General features: G+C 29.9%; 1 long non-coding RNA gene across 1 annotated transcript; it reads right to left on the bottom strand.

Annotated features, from left to right (window-relative positions):
* Positions 1-15,065: 15,065 nt before the first annotated feature.
* LOC107991326 (uncharacterized) lies at positions 15,066-17,451 on the bottom strand. The gene is made up of 3 exons (XR_001763306.2): positions 17,174-17,451; positions 15,792-15,843; positions 15,066-15,469 (listed from the first exon to the last, which is right to left on the bottom strand). It is a non-coding gene; the product is annotated as an uncharacterized LOC107991326 (long non-coding RNA).
* Positions 17,452-17,751: the final 300 nt, after the last annotated feature.

The raw sequence follows: 17,751 nt of genomic DNA, 5'->3' as shown, positions 1-17,751 counted from the left end.
TTGATATATTTTGTAATGATACAATAAGTTATATTGTTCATATACTTAATAATGCTACAATAACCTGCATAAAATTTGAAAAAAAATGAAAATCGCTTAATAAGTATATCAACCAATTAATAAATATAATATAAATATATCATCGCATTGATACACAAAATTGGTACAAAATAGAATCAAAACAAAATCATTTGAAATTAGATTTAACTCAAAATACACATAGGAAGATATATTTTTTATTGGAAATAATGTGTCATTAATATCCTAAAATCAAGGTTAAAATAGGAAGACTAAATTGTTTTCCTCGTATAAAAAAAGATAATTAGGGCCTTAACAAGAGAGAGAATAAATACGTGCTATATTGAAGAAAAAAATTATGTTGTTTGTTCTGTAAGAGAAATAATGATTAGTGCATTAAAAAGTTGAAGAAGAAAAAAAGAGACGATTAGAGCATTAAAAATGAGAAAATAAATAAGTTATTGAATGAGTATCTTGAGGTTACCCAGACGATTATATTTTGATTTTTGTTTAGAAAATAAAATTTTGAAATGATTTTTTCTCTTATTTAATGAGGAAATGTTGTTGTGGTTGGTGGTGTTGTTAACCTAAAATAAATAAATAAAATAGCAATAAATGCATATTTTTCTCTTTTCTACTCTACCACATTGTACAGTGTAATGCAAACAACTATAGGTCCATACATTATACGCATTTATTTAAAAATGAAAAAGAATTTTGGAAATTATTTTATTTTTCCCACAAACAATTGATATTTCCAAGAAGTTTCTTGTTTTGGATTATTTATTAAATAAGAATATAGACATATACATATACATATACATATATATATATATATATATATATATATATATATATATATATATATATATACATGTATATATGTGGTGTGTGTGGTGGTATTAGTAAATCCAAGAGGGATACGACCAGAAGTTCAATCTATTAAGTAGAAGTATCTTAAGTTCTTAATTCAAAATTAGGTACATCATCATCATACTGTTTTACATAAATAATTAATAAAATACTTATTACTTTCTTTGTATTAAAAAACTTTAAAAGAAAAGGTTAGATTGCTTTAATTTTAAGTTTTTATTGTTGTTTGTTGTTGTTATTATCTATCTCTTTATTTTAATAAATGCTTCAAAATTAAGTTAACATGGTTGTGTAGTTTCTATATGTATGAAGTATATCTTTTCAATCTAAACCCCCCCCCCCCCCCCCCCCCAAAAAAAAAAAATAGAATTATTATTATTTAATACAATATTCTAAGAGTATATGTCAATTTATCACCAATTTAAAATTCATTTTGACAAAAAAGAAAATTATATGCTTCATTTTCATTTTTTAGCTTTTTTATCAAGGACATTCCAAATAATTTTTTTTTGTTTTGTTTTCTAGAAAAAAATGCCCAAATTCGCTATATATTTTAAATGGGTTTTATGTAGTGCTAAAACTACGGCGTGTGCATCTATCATTGTTAATACATAAATAAAGATACCAATTTGTAGTGATTAAATTCCTTCTATGGTTCTACATGAAAAACATGTACAAATATAACCTACATGTCTAATTGACCTATGAGCTAGAAGGGTCTTTTGACTTTCATTTGGGCAATGAGAGTCAGTGCTCCTAAGATCATTGAAGCAATGCTACAAGTAGGTGCTTTAGGCACATCAAATCGAGATGGTTGGTGTGAAAGTAAGGTAGCAGGAGTTTGCCCCTCTCCCTCCTATGGTCGAGCATGTTCTAACCCTTATCCATATTAGTCGAATTTTGATTTTCCCTGTATCTAAGTCGAAATTCATAAAACCATAGGAGTAGAAGAATTCAAAAACATCCTAACCACTTGTGCCACAACTGGTCGATCCTATTGCATGCACCTATGATGGACCCACTGCTTACCAAAGTGACGATTTCATTCGTCAAGGTCTTAATTAAATCGGCCACTAAGTCCCTTATCCTTCTTGCCAAAGGTCTTACCATTCTCGAAAGAACTGGAGTTACATCTCTTTTCCATTTTCATTCTAGAGATTTTATGTGTTTCCACGCCCTTTCTCGACCAGATGAAGGAAATATGAGTTATACTCAGACATCCAAGCTATAGTACCGCCACATTACCGCTCCTTCCAAAATGAGAGTAAAGGAAATGTGTTGCTTCTTGATGAGAGTAGTGGTGTTCATCGCAATAATATATTGTTGTTGAGGGGCTTTAGGATCTCTAGAACCATCGAATTTAGTCATATAAGGCAATCATAACTTTGGAGATAGAGACCGGCTTTGTGAAACTATTTTGGTCCACACTCTAGGGTTAGACACTTTGGTCGCTAGTTTTAAAAAAGAACGTGCATGAGATTTGAATCAAGGTCGAGGGAAATTACTGTTTTGAGAGAGGACAAACTCGATTCACTATAGGACAAGGAAGGGCTAAACTGGGATCATTACATTCGAAGAAAAGGACTTGTTTGCATTTTAATTAGTTCATTGTTTGATTCAAAAGTCCTATCCTATAGCTAGTATATCACAATACTTGGATTTGCATCTCGTAGAATGGGAAGCCCAAATAAAAGTCATTGTTATACTTTCAAATAGAAATTTCAAAAATCATACCCAACAACCCAATTTATGATTTATTTTAAATTTCTATTTATTTTATGTTGTTGATAAAATATTGTTCAAATTATAAATATAATTTTTGAATTTATATGGTGTAATTTAAATTCATTTAATCTTGAAATAATTGTATTTATTTTTTAATAGCTTGTACAGGCTCAAACTTAAAACAGCAACAAATAAATCATCAAAATACAAAATGATTCGAAACTTTACTCCCCCATTGGAAAAGAAAAAAAGGGTATGGAAATTGATTTAAATGATGATGGCAACAAAAACCTTAAATTAAAATGAGTAAAAAAGTCAAATCATATCCACAAAGAATACTAATATTTTATATGGAGGTTTTGTTTTATTTTTATGTTAAAATATTTAAATTAAGATAGCCGACTTTTTCGTTGAGGAGGACAATTTCCTCGGCAGAGGTTTGACTTTGGTCAAAATCGGCTTTTCTTTTTCTTTTTCTTTTTCTTTTTTGGTTTTCTATTTTAAATTTATAGAAGAGATTTATTCAAAATTGAAATGCTCCAAACAGTTAAAGTTGTAAATTATTATTTTTCGAATTCAATAATATCATATTTAACATTTCAATTTATTTTAGTGGTATCAGTATTCTAGCCATCCGAATCTTACTCAATTCCTAATCCAATATTCGAATTCCAAAATTATCTATTGACTTGGAGGAATTATTCTCTTATTTTCTTCAAACCTTCAATGATTATATATATGTTTTCTATTTTCTATCTTCTTAAGAAATTGGATAATTTCTTTTATGTCCCTTAAAATGAGTCATGATCAAAATACAAAAAACGATAAATATAATATTAAAATAAATAAAAGACGAATTGTTATAAATAGTAAAATTTTGAAACTATTTCAAAAAAAAAAAAAAAAGAAAACTCAAATATGCTATAGAGAATCCGAAGATTTTTCAATTTGTTTGTTATGTCTGAAAATGCGCATAAATAAAATATAATATATAAATAATAAAATCAAGAAATTAAAAAAAAAAAAGAAATAGGGAGTTCTTCAAAATTATTTACTAACTCCAATTTCTTAGGAAATTTCATCCATGTGTATGTCATTTACAAAAGCCACAAAATGCCACTATTTATAGACAATTTGACAAATATGAGGTGAATTAAATGATCACCAAGGGTTCGTATCTTCAAGCCAAGCAAGAGAGTTGGATGTAAAGGGGAGTGACACATGGTAGACACTAAGTATAATAATGGGCATCTATATTAGTAATATTTATAAAACTTCTTCTTAGATGCCCATTACTTATATGAAATATGTTTCACTAAAATCTTACTAAAAAAAATCCAATGAAAAAAAAATCATAAGGAAGGAAAAAGAATATATATTTCATATAATTTATACACTTAAAAAATACAATTTACTCCCCCCTCATGGAAATATCACTTGAGATCTTTGAGTTCCTGCATTCGAATGTTGTTCATCAAAATTTTAAAAGTTGTGGTAGGTAATGATTTTGCAAATAAGTCTGTCAAGTTATCATTTGAACAAATTTGTTGTATTGTGATGTCACTATTTTCTTCAAGATCATGAGTGTAGAAAAGCGTTGGTGAAATGAGAGCTTTGATGAATTGGGCTTTGTTCTATCGCATTTGATATAACCTTCTTTGATTTGAACTATACATGTCGTGTTGTATTCATATAGTATCATTGGGAGATTTTTACTAGAAGACAAGTCACATGTTCCACAAATGTGTGGAGCCATTGATCTTAGCCACATACATTGTCAACTTGCGTCATGCATTGCAAAAATTTCAGCATGGTTTGGGGAGGTGTCTGTTATGGCCTGTTTCACTAATAGCCACGATGTAACAGTTCCTCTAGATGTGAATAGATAACCTATTTGAGATCTAGTTTTGTGTAGATCAGATAAATATTCAGAATTTTCTAAACCAACTAAATCAAAATTTGATTTATTTGAATAAAATAAACTCATATCAATTGTTCCTCAAAGATAACGAAGTATGGACTTCATTGTATTCCAATGTCTTTTTTGTTGGAGAAGAACTATATCTAGTTAATAAGTTTAATGTAAATACAACATTTGGTCTTGTATTATTAATGCTTGTTGTAGATCGGACTCAGAGTGCTTAGTGCAGTGTTGTGTGTTTTGTATCTTATTCTATATCTTATACAACATGGCCATGGCATGTTGTATACTCTCTATGTCTAGCGTTCTCATGTAATTACTAAGTCCTTGTTGAGTACAAGTTTTCCTACTGTTTTCCCAAGTATAAGCGAAGCAATAGGTTTCCTAGGTAATCCAAGGTCAAACACAGGGAATTGATATCAAAGCTTAGTTCTAGGGTTCACTCTTCATTTAGGCGGTATAAAAGAATTACCTATACAATATGAAAAAGTGTAAGTTTAAATTATATCTACTTATCTACACTAGAGAATCTGTAAAATGGGATTAAGATGGATGCGAGATGGGATTATGAACTAATTTAAGAGGTGAAGGAAAGTCTATGTATTACTAGGCGATTAAGCAAGCAAAGAGTCTTGATCCGATATAACTCAGTTAACTAGCTTATGATTAAGGCGAACACCTTTTGGTGTCTTTAAACGTCATACTTACTCACCTCTCAGGATTCAAATGACTAAGTTGAGTTAATCAAGATATATCTAGAATGTTTGAGTTACAAGCCTTATAGAGCTCTTTTATTAAGAGTGGCAACCTCTCAGCGCCATATACCCACACTTGTTCTCATTTCGGGAAACAAATGATGGAAAGTTATCTCGCCAAGGTGAAGTTTGTTTTCAAACTTCTTCATGCACGCGTTAGCCATATCCTTGTTACTTTCCCTCTCGGGTAGTGGGCGATAAACATCGGGGAGGTGATGACTATAGCTTAGTTAACGTGATAAGAGTTATAAGCTAGCCTTCTTATCAAAAACTTATCATAGATCTTAAACTACAAATAACACAAAGACATGTGAACAATAAAGAGATGATGGATTGAAAAAGTATAGATATGCAATGTATTAAAGAATAAAGGCCTTAGGCCACTGTACAATATGAACAAATACATTACAATGAATTACAGACAAATGGAAAGAATAGAAATGACATTGCAAGTTAGAGGAGATGAGGAACGAGATCTTTTTCACTCAAACCTCAAGCTTTCGTTCATTGACTGACTGAAGAAGATGAAGAAATGCTTTATAGATGGTGGAAAGGAACCTTTCCACCTCTCTCTAGGTTTTGGCCGGTTCATACTAGCGTTTGCCTTTTTACACAGTCGGCCGCTTGGTCCATTTAGACCTCCTTGGCCTATTCGGGCCCCCTTTTACTTGGTGAAGATGAAGTCGTTTTTATGGACAGATTTAGGCGGGAAACTTAATCTTCTAAACATGTCAGCGTCAAAATTTGTCTCTGTTAAGTCACATCATCTCTAACTACCACTTTTGTCTTCTAATGAGCCTCTTCTCGTGTAGTCTTCAGGCGAGTTCCTCTACGATTCGCTAACTTCTTCTTTTGTTCATATAATCATGCATTAAGAAACTAAAAGCAGGGTGAAACAGACATAAATGCTTATCTAAAGTAGATTTTCGAATATTTATGAATTTACAACATAAGCTACACATTTTGACACATTTCTTATTCATTTTGGTCACATTATTCTTCCTAAAAGGCTATAATAAATTGTATTTCTACAAGTTACATAAGTGCATCGATTACACTAAGATATGGTATTTCTGGACCAAAAATTTATTCATTATCATATTGAGGTCGAAATATATCTTTTTTCACATTTAGTAAACAAACTTGCATTTGAATGTCCAATGGCTGTGTTTTATCTAAATAAAATATTTTCAAAATTATTCCTATATAAGTTGCCTAATGAACAAAGATCTCATCTGTTAAATGCTTAATTTACAAGTTTAAAGCAAAACTTTGTTTTTTCAAGATCTTTCATCTTGATTTTTTTCTTAAGATATTCTATTGCCTTTAAAAACTCTTTAGAAGTTTCAATTATATTTAAATCATCAACATATGTAGTTATAATAGTTAATCCTAACTGTGATTGTTTTATAAAAATGCATGGATAAATTAGATTATTTTGATATATAGAGAAATACAATTTGTTAAATTTGAGGAGAGTTTATTCTCATACTTCAACTTAACAAACACGAAGATACTGATATATAATTTGTTAATTATTTTGATAAGTTGTGGTCTTCTATAATTGCATGGTGAAGAACACGTGAAGCTGAGGTCTATTATTTATCCAAAATTTGAAATCAATAGGACCCAAAATTGAAGTGGAAAAAAAAGAAAAAGATGAATCCATGAAAGGGTGGGTGGGTCATGTCATGGTAAGGCGCTGTGCTTTTGGAAAAGAAAAAATCTATACATTCTTTTAATTCCTATCTATGAAATCCCTCCAACTGGAAAAGAAAAGTACACCACATTTTTTAATTAAAACAAAAAAAACAAAAATAAAAAATTAATTTAATGGAAAAGTGGAAACATATTACGTGATATTTATTGGTCTTATGTTACCAAATTTAATGGAAAAGTGGAAACATAATACCAATAAATAGTAGAATGGTGAGAAGTTAGTAATTATGAAGTCAAGTTGTATACTCCTGAAAAGAGTGGAGTTCACAACCTACTTGTCAACACTTACCTTAAATTTCTTGAGGCAAACACACTCTTTATCTATCAATGATATTGATAAAAGTTGATAGAAGTTTATCGGTTAATCTAAAATTTTGATATATATTCGTTAATATTTTCAAGAATTTTACCATAACTTTTTTTCAAAACCAACTACTTGACCAATACATGTGGGTCATTAATAATAGTAACAACAACAAAAACAACTAACATTTTAAAATTAAATTATATTAGCAAACATAACAGCTTTGGATTAAGATTAAATTGTCAATTGGGGTTATGATCCATCTCGAAAATGTTGAAACATCATATGATTCTTCTTCTTTTTGATATGTCGAGATAAATTGTCTATTGAATATGATTTAGGTAAACTTATGAATAAGTAAAAGATTTGGTTAAAATGAAGATGTTGAGACACCATTCTCAAAATTGATTGATATAATTATTGTTAATTAATAATAAACCTCTTCTAATGTCAAAAAAAGAAAACGACCCTTCTATATATATATATATATATATACACACTAATTGAGCTTGTGAAATCAATGAGATATATATATATATATAAATATATTTTGTTGTGTTGACAAAAGACAAAAAAACAAATATATTCTAATTTAATCTAATTGAGTTTGGGAAAACAATGGGAAAAACATATAATCCATTAAAGTTGTAAGGTAAACTATTTTAGAATATAAAGGGTTATAATCTATTTTGTTTTATTTATTTATTTATTTAATAATGATTATATAGAAAATGGAAGAAAAAGTTGAAACTGATGATATAAACTTTTTTTCTTTTGTGCAAAAGTAGTATTTAAGTGCACTTATTGTTGTTATGCATCCAAAGAGACGATGTCCCAATGCAAATTGTCTTTTGTGTATATAAAAATGAAAAGCTTGGGATTAGGTACACTACTCCTAATCACCCCTACTATCAAAAATATTCAACCAACCATTTATGTAATATTGTTTAATTTACTTTTTCATGTCTTCCATTCATCAATTTGCACTTCATTATTATAACACTTTATATCTTTTATTTTATGCTATCCTCCTCATCATCTAATTATAATTTATTTCAAACACTATTATGCATTCTGATCATCGATTAAAAAACATATAGTTAAGAACGTAAGCAATGCACACGTAACTAAACTTATAAACTAATATAAAAGGTGGTATGTCATAGATGGTTTAAATATTCCACTTCTTAATGAACTTAAGAAAAACATAATTATAAGTTAAAACAAGTATCTAATAATGAAACCTAGTGGTCAGGGAAGAACTCTCATTCCTTCAAATAATCCATTTATGAGAAAAAGACAGGTTTTTTTTTTTTTTTTTTTGGTTATTTTCTTTCGTGTTGTTAAATGAAAAAATGAATTGATGAAGTAGTTAGAACGTAATTGACAATTTTCAACTGTATCGTTATTAAAAAGCACACAAAATTCTCCAATGTACATTCCACCCTTAGTAATTTTTGTATTGACCCAAAAGAAATCCAACTCCAAGATACCTAACTCGTAATTTTAGAATTGAAGAGGCTAACCCAAAATTAATAGTTGATGTAGCCATCCCAACTCCTTGGGCTCAAGTATTTGAGTGAAGCCCAAAATGTAAAATGGGTTGAAGAGCCCAATGCTAAGGTAAGCTTTAGTAATGGCTCTGCGCAAACCTATATTTTAAGAATATCAATTATTGTATTTTTATTTTGTTCACTAAAATTAAAATGAGTACAGTATTAGTATTAATTATGTATAATCTTATTTGATTTTGCATTAATCGTTACATGATTAGCCTTAAAAGAAAATAAGGATAATTATTACACCAATCTTCCTCCACCAGCAAATATCTTAAAGCAAAGCTCTATCATTTGTTTTTCTTGCAACCAACCATCCTTAAAAAGAAAAAGAAACAAACAAACAAAGTGCTCCAACACTTTCTTATTTTAACCTTATAAAAATGATCAAAAATAGCAAATTTCACCAACATATATAGCAAAATTATAGATTCTATTAATAATAGAAATTAACAGACACTAATACATTTCTATGAGTCATATTGATAGACAATAATAGAAATTTATAACTGTCTATCATTGATAAAATCCAATTTTTTTTCTATATATTGTAAATATTTTAGTTTATTTTATTATATTTAAAAATATTCAATTATATTACTCCACTAAAATTAATTTCTGTTAAATTTGAATAAATAATAATAATAATAATGATAAAAAAAATGGTCAAAAATAGAACATTTTACAAAATATTTATACTTCACAAAAAAAATAAATGTAATTAATTATGTATTTTGTTTGATGGAGTGTAAATAGTTTATCAATTTTTTTTAATTATAAAAAAATTCATAATAATAACTTTTCTCCTAAAACACCAAATTTGCCATAGAGATGTATGATGTTCTGTAATATGGAAAAAAAAAGTCAGCAACAAGATAGCAGTGCTGACTAATTCAAAGAATTATTAAAAAATAATCACTGAAATTGAACTATTAAAAAATATTTTAAATAATATTTTTAAATATAGTTAGATGAATCAAAATATTATAAAATATAATAAATCATTTTTTATTCTATTGATGATAAATATTAACTGACTTTTTTTTTTGTGTTTATCAATATTGATTAACGATAGAAATTTATGTTATATTATATAAATATTTTGAGAATTTTTGCCGAACAAATTCTTCTACAATTAAATAAATATAAAGATGAGCATTAAGCTAATTGAAATATTGTATCATATGTAATTGAAATGAAAGCCGAGAATATCATATATATATATATATATATATATATATATATATATCTTTTCATCCTCATTTCATTTACCAATATCTCATAAAGTAAAGAATATGTTGTTTATGATTGGATCTATGTGGGTATTAAATTATATGTAAATTCATAAAAAGATAAGAAAGTATAAATCAAAATTAAAATAATATAATATTTTATCAATATTTTTAAACATGTCGTGCATGTCTTGTTTTTTTATCATTTGGTATAAGAGCATGCTTAAATTTACTTATTTGCATATGGTGGGCTATTTCAATTTATTTGATAAATTGTTGTGGTTTGAACTAAAATGGATATATTATGGTTGTAACGCCCCAAAAATTAAGATAATTTATTGGGCGTTATTTTGAATCCATTTAATGAGAATTATTTGTTTTAGGTGGGAATTGAAATTAATTAAATATTTCTTGGATGAATATTTAATTAATTAGAGGTTTTGGCACGTGGTGTTTGTTAAGTTTTTGTTTAAATGGTAGGTTAAGAGAATTAAGTAAAGTTGTGGATTTTTAGTGTTGTTGAAGTTGAATTTAATTAAATAATTATGGATGTTATTTAATTAAATTGTGGGGTGGAAAGTTTGTTGGAGATTGAATAATTATATGTATATGTGGAAATATATATATAATTATTATGTTAAAGGAAAAGATAATTATATTTGTTGAAATATAATTATTTAAGGAAAAGATAGTTGTTTTTTGGGGAAAGGATATTTATTAAAGGAGAAAAAGTAAAATAATTATATTTTGGGAAAATATAATTATTTGTAAAAGGATAATTACTTTGGAGAAAGATAAACAATAATTAATTATTGTGGAAGATAATTAATTATTTTGGAAGAAAGGTAAACAATAATTAACTATTGTGGAAGATAATTAATTACTTTGAAGAAAGATAAACAATAATTAATTATTGTGGAAGATAATTAATTATTTTGGAGAAAGATAAATAATAATTAATTATTGTGGGAAATAATTAATTATTCTGCAGAAAGATAAATCTTGATTATGGAGTGGAGTTGCTATGGTTGGGTTAAGATAATTCATGTTGGAAGTTATAAGTGATTTATTGGAAAAGATTTGATTGATTAAATTAATTGAGGATTTAAGTTAATTTGAGATTTTGGAGGGAAAAGTTAGTTTTGGTGGAATTGTAATTAATTGAGTATATATATGTGGATATATATATTTAATTAATAATATGGAAAAGTGAAGTTAATTATATGATGAAATATAATTATATTTGTTTGAAAAAGAAGATAATCCATGAGGAGAGAGATGGTTGATTTGATTGGACGAAAAAGATATATATATATATATATTTATAAGAGAGATTAATGGTTTAAATAAATATATATTTATTGTAGATTTTGGTGAGAGAAAAATAATAATAATAAATAAGTATTATTATTATTAATAATGGTTATAAATGCCTAAGATTAAGGCATTTATTTAGGAAAGATAATGAGAATAAAGATATATTTATATTTTTGGTATTATATATATATATATATCCTAAAAGGAAAAGGAAAAGGAAATAATAATAATAATTATTATTGTTATTATGTGAGTCTATAAATAGCATTGGAATGCTTAAGATGGAATTAAAGGAAAAAGAAAAAGGTTCTTTATCTTCTTCTCTAAGATAACCCTTTGCTGTCGCCGCCTCAGTTGAAGTTAAGATTGGGCTCTTTGGAAGCTTGAGGATTTAAAGTGATGAATTTTTCCATCAAGGATAAGAGAATTTTTCAACCTTCATTTGAGTAACCTTGGTAAGCCAAAGAAATTAAATTAATATTTTATTAATTTATTTTGGATCTATTTTGGGTTTCTGTAAAGGTTCAATTGGCTAAACTTTTAAGATCTAAATCTTGGATTTTTCCCAATCAAGGTTGAATTGGTTTCAACCCCAATTTTTAGAAAGTTAATTAATTTGGGAGAATTTTGGGTGTTAGCCAATTGCCAATTTCATTAATTAAGATACTAAGTGTTCCTTTTATGATTAGGATCAAGTTAATTGGAGAATTTTACTATCAACTAGGGAGTACCTTGTTTGGCTAAAATCTCCAGGTAAGAGATTCTCCTACTAGACCTTCGAACTGAATTTAAGAGACCGCATGTAATTATGATTATGCATTGATGGTAGCTAAAATGCATAACTTGATGCTACTGATAATGATTGTCATTGTATTGATGTTGATGATGATGACTGAGATTATTATGTTGATGATTGATGATGACTGATGTTATGTTAATGACCGGTAGTATGTTGTTGATGACTGTTGATGATTGTTAATGCATGATATATTAATCACATGATTAAGGACGTTAAGATTAATACTCATGCCATGTTATGATGTTATGTTATGCTACATGCTATGGATAGGGTGTTCTGTTAACTTTGTCTATTAGAGTCGTACTTGCATGGGTGTCCTTCGGGATCACCACCTATTTAGGACTGTGTGGTTCGATGGGACGCCAGTCTAGCATGGATATAGATATGATTCGAGTGATTCGACGGGGTCCTCGCATCCCGATTGTCTTAGTGTTACCTCGGGGTTTACTACAGACCAGCATGTCCTAGGTGCTCCCTCGGGACACCGAAGACCAGATTTTCGTTCCTACGGGAGCGCATGTTGCACGTGTTCGGGAACGTGCCAGAGATTGGGTACCATTTTCAGGACTCTAATGGGAAGTTAACAGACACCTAGCGGGACTAGTAGTAGGTCCCTTACTGAGTATATGTTTATACTCACTCTTTCTATGTTTAACATTTCAGGCGAAGGTAAAGGTAGAGGAAAGCTGGCGAGCGACAGAGAAGGATCCGTGACATGCCATATGGGGACTCAGTTTTGCTTCCGCGTTTATGTTTCAGTGTTTTAATATTCCATTTTTAATGAAAATTTATTCTTCCCTCGTTTCAAAAAAGTGCCGTTTGTCATTGTTTCCCTTTTAGTAACGACCTCAGCTTAGTATAAAGAGTTGGGTCGTTACAATGGTCTTGGCCCTAAATTAGGTTTAAATTTATAATAATTATTGTAATTAGCCCAGTTTGTGGCTTAATTTATTTTTGTAAATGGTTTGTAATTTTATTGGAGTCATTAGAGTTGGAAATTAGGATGTAATTACTTCAACTTAGAGAGAGAAAAATTGAAAAATTGAAGAAAATTGGAAGACAGACCCGAAATAGTCCTCCTCTAGTCCCATTTGGAGGCCCCACCCGACCTGTAAACCTATTTTTTGGAGGTTCAATGATCTTTTATTACTTTAGACTCGACAACCCAACCTGGTTACCCACTTCGTGACCTGCTTCATGTCCTCCCGCACCCCATGAATCTTCTCACCCAACCCAACTCGTGTCTTTGACGCTGCCCATCATATGCGGCCCACACATGAGTCCAGGCCCGAACCAAGCCCTCTTCATGACCTACTAGGTGTTGGCCCAACACGCCCCGGTTCGCGCTCAAGTAGATGTCGACTCGACCCGAATTTGATCTGGTCTTCAGCTACCCTCTACATGACACGTGTTGCTCCGCCTGAGCTGGTTCTTTTGGTGGGGTTTTTAGCAGGTTCGAAGTGTTTGGGAGAAGTTTATATACACCATAAAATTATCATTTTAATAATTTAGTTTTTAGCTTAATTTATGAGCTAAAACCAGTCCATTTTAAGGTGTTTTAATCAACTATGCATTTGATGTGTGTTTTAATTAATGATTAAATTGTATATATAGATTTAAAATCCTACCATAGGTTAACATGTTCATGCATTAAAAGTATGTTATAATGGTTATAACGTATAGTATGCATATTAATTAATTAATATTATCAATTAATTGTTTAATTAATAAAGTTAATTTTGACTAAATATGATTTAATGAAATTAATTAATTATCTATTTATTTTAATTAAATATGATTTAATTTAATTAAATATAATTTAATTAAATATAATTTAATTAAAAGTTAAATGTATCAAAAAAATCCATATTAATTAATTTGTTTATATAATGGTTATATATTATTAGATGAATGTTATAGAATTATTGTTTAATGTTTTTATAAGTGTTATAAAATAAATTAGATATTTAAAATCTATAACAATGATAAGTTGCATGCTCACCTAGGTTCAACATATCAACCAAATTTCATAGCATTAAGTCGATATCTTATAAAACTGGTTACAAGAGGTTCACCTGATTCGATCTTATTAACAAGTCAGATAAGATGACTAAGGTTGGAGGTTCTTAAGTTGACGGTTTATGGAATACCTGCTACCTGGATATCGTAATTAATTCTTGAGCATAATTAACCTAGTTTTATGAGCATGCGTGTCACACCCCGTTCAAGCGTTTCCTCTCTAACCTAGATTGTGGCTTGAAAACACTTTTTGCAACAACTTTTTCCAACTTAGATTTCTATGGAATACATATTATGAAATTCTATATAAATTTTGGCAGCATCTTCCCTAATATATGGGTTAGTCAAACCTGAAAAGGAAGAAATTTCCACTTCTATATGTATAAAACAAACTTCAAAAATTCCACATCACAAGTGTATCTCACCACACACTCATCCAGACAATTCTAAAGTTTCAAGCATGATTAAGATTCAAACTAGATATTACATACAAAATGATGACAGTCTAATGAAGGATTTCTCAAAACACGAGTCCTTAGCACTCTCTCGCTACATCTAACCTCCACATGATGCAATACAAAAGTTAACTATATACATACAAAAAATGAAGATCTACAACTGATGACGAGGGTTCAACTGATGCTTAGGCTTTGATCGCTACTTGAGGGGGGGGGGGGGAAGAAAACATTGAAAACATAAGTTGAAAACTCAATGAGTAGCAAGTTTCTTAGAAGTAAAAACTCATAAAACAAGCTCAAAAAGAAAATCTATAAATATGCATCAGTAATGAAATAATAATTAAAACGTCATTATCTCATAGCCATTAATCAAACCAACAAACTTGTACTAAATCCAACCATGACAATGCACCTAAATATATGGTCAAAGATAGCTTACACATGACCAAAGAATCATGCGGCCAAAACTAGCTCACGCATATTTAGTACCTGCCACGATAACAACCTCCATCCAATCCAATCATGATAGCATACTAAATACACAGCCTACAATAGCTCACACGTGATCTATATCCACAAGGAAACACGCGGCCAAACAGAGCTCACACATAATTAGTACCTACCACTGTAACAACCTCCATATCTGCTCCTATGTGCACATAGAGCCACCCACCATGGGTTAAGCTAGGCTCGAAGCCATATCATAATCCTCCGTTCATGTCCTCACCTAAGCTCAGGTTCTTGGATCTCTGATCTTTCAACCCTAGAATCCCCTAACAACAATAGGTGGCGCTCAGAAACACATTCATGTAGCCTTTAGGGTAATCGCCAACATTCATAAAAATCACATATTTCATGTTTAAAAGCCAAACATGGTTAGAAACACATTTCATAAAGTCATTTTAAACCCTTAGCGATCAATACATATTTTATGAAATCCAAGCCATATTCATTATTAAAATCATGATAAGTAAACGCATTGTTTAAACATAAATGAAAATGTGGTCATACAAAGTTTAAGTCATGGTAGTTTCCAAGCTATATCATAAGATAACATATATAAGTATCAAGAAAGCTTGAAGATGAGCCACTCACTATCAATGACTTGATCCCCCGGGATTATACGCTTTTCCTACTTCAATTTGGCCTGAAGCAAAGATTAAGGTTTATCAGTTAACTTCACAAAGCAAGACGACACAACAATCTTCAAATCACTTCATAAGACCAACTCAAACTATTTTATATTTTTAAAGTCCCTAAATTTTCAATTTGCCTAAGATTAGACTAGACTTTTCACCTATGAACTCTTAGACTTGAAATCTAATTACTTAACCCAATGAACATCCAACTTAGTTCAAGCTCAACAGGTCTTTTATGTGGATTCACTTTTATTTCCATTATCGATCGTATTTTAGGATTTATATCCATTATATCAACACAGGACTAACAACCTTGAGCACTTCCTAAGATTGAGATTGAACTATTCCTCAAATACTTTAATTTAGGCTAAAATTTTACTTTTGGACCCTTAAACTTCAACTTAAACTCCTAACGCAACATGAACCCAAACTTAAGTCATCTTTTAAATCCATATGCTCTTATATCCAATATCCATACCTTAGAGGTTTCGATCTATTAACAGTCTCAATGTCAAACTAACGAGTCAATAACTTAAGATATTACATACCCACACTTGTCCTAGATGATCTTAAGTGCGGTGAACAATGCTTCATAGTTCTCTAAAGTCTTAAATTTTCCATTCAAACATTATGGGTAATATCAAGTTCATGCTAAAACTAAATGGGTATTCAAGAACTATGAGAGAACTGACTAGATTCACTTCAAACCTTATTAGAAGCTTGTCGAAATCGTCTTGACAACACATTAACGACTTTTTAAATTTGAATCCAGTACCTAAAACCATTTTATGTTTCGAGCTTAAAGAGGTAACACCCAAGCGAACTCCAAAGTTAATGGAAAGTCCATTTCGACCTTACAACTCTAGGACCCGAGTATCATGGATAATTTCATTTTAATGCTTACACTTAATGGATATTCAAGAGCTCTAAGAAAGTTCAATAAAACTATTGTAAACCTTACCAAGAACTTAATAAAGTACCCATAACTTCAATGGACAACACCCTAACTACCTTCTAAAATCGAAATTAAGCATCCAACATTAGGGGTTAATTCAATATTATCATTAAAGTTAAACGGGTACTTTACACCCGCTCCAAAAAGCTTAGAAACTTGCCAAAGTTGTGTCGAAATGCCTGATTTCGAGTTTTTGAATGGATGGACAATAACTCAAACTCCTATAATATTCAAATCTAACATCAAAATGTAATGGGTATTGTGAAAATCAAGTCAAAACTTAATGGGTAATTGAAACTCATCAAGAAATCCAACTAAAATAAAGAAGATTTACCCTTTAAACTTAGATCCAATGATAAAGAGTTGGAAAAGGACTAGGTTACCGATGATTCGACTTGTCGAATGACGATAAAAGATGGTTAGATGATGCACAACTTGGCTAATGACGAAACACATGAAGGAAACTCGAATAGATTATGTCGATCAAGTCTAACAGCTTCAAAACACCATGGATAGCGACAGTGCATCGTGGAGTGGTCATTGTCTGGCGATTTGAGTGGCGCACGTGGTTTGCTGGGTTATAAGTTAGCTGAAGTAGAAAAAGAAAGGTATGGTCGGTGTGCGAGGGAGATATCAATGGCGTTGAGAAAATTCTAGAGGGAGGGGGAGGAGGATGCACGATCTATTAAGAGAAGGAGAATAAATTTATTTATTTATTTAAAAAAACCCCACTAAAAGGAAAGAAGAAGAAGATGATGATGATGATGATGATGAGAAATTACCATAATGCCCCTAACTTAACATTAAACTTCTACTTTAACCATTTTCTTAATTTTCAACACTTAATTTCTAAGTCTTGTTCCAATTTCCTTATCACAATTATTGTCCTTAAAGAATTGGAAATTGGATTTAAACTTGAAAAATATTAAGTAAATAAAAGAAGAATGGAATGAGAGCTTAC

Source organism: Cucumis melo, chromosome 10, assembly GCF_025177605.1.
Source record: "Cucumis melo cultivar AY chromosome 10, USDA_Cmelo_AY_1.0, whole genome shotgun sequence".
Lineage (NCBI taxonomy): Eukaryota > Viridiplantae > Streptophyta > Magnoliopsida > Cucurbitales > Cucurbitaceae > Cucumis > Cucumis melo.
Note: the sequence above shows the minus strand (reverse complement) of the source record. Positions and strands in the feature narration are given on the sequence as shown.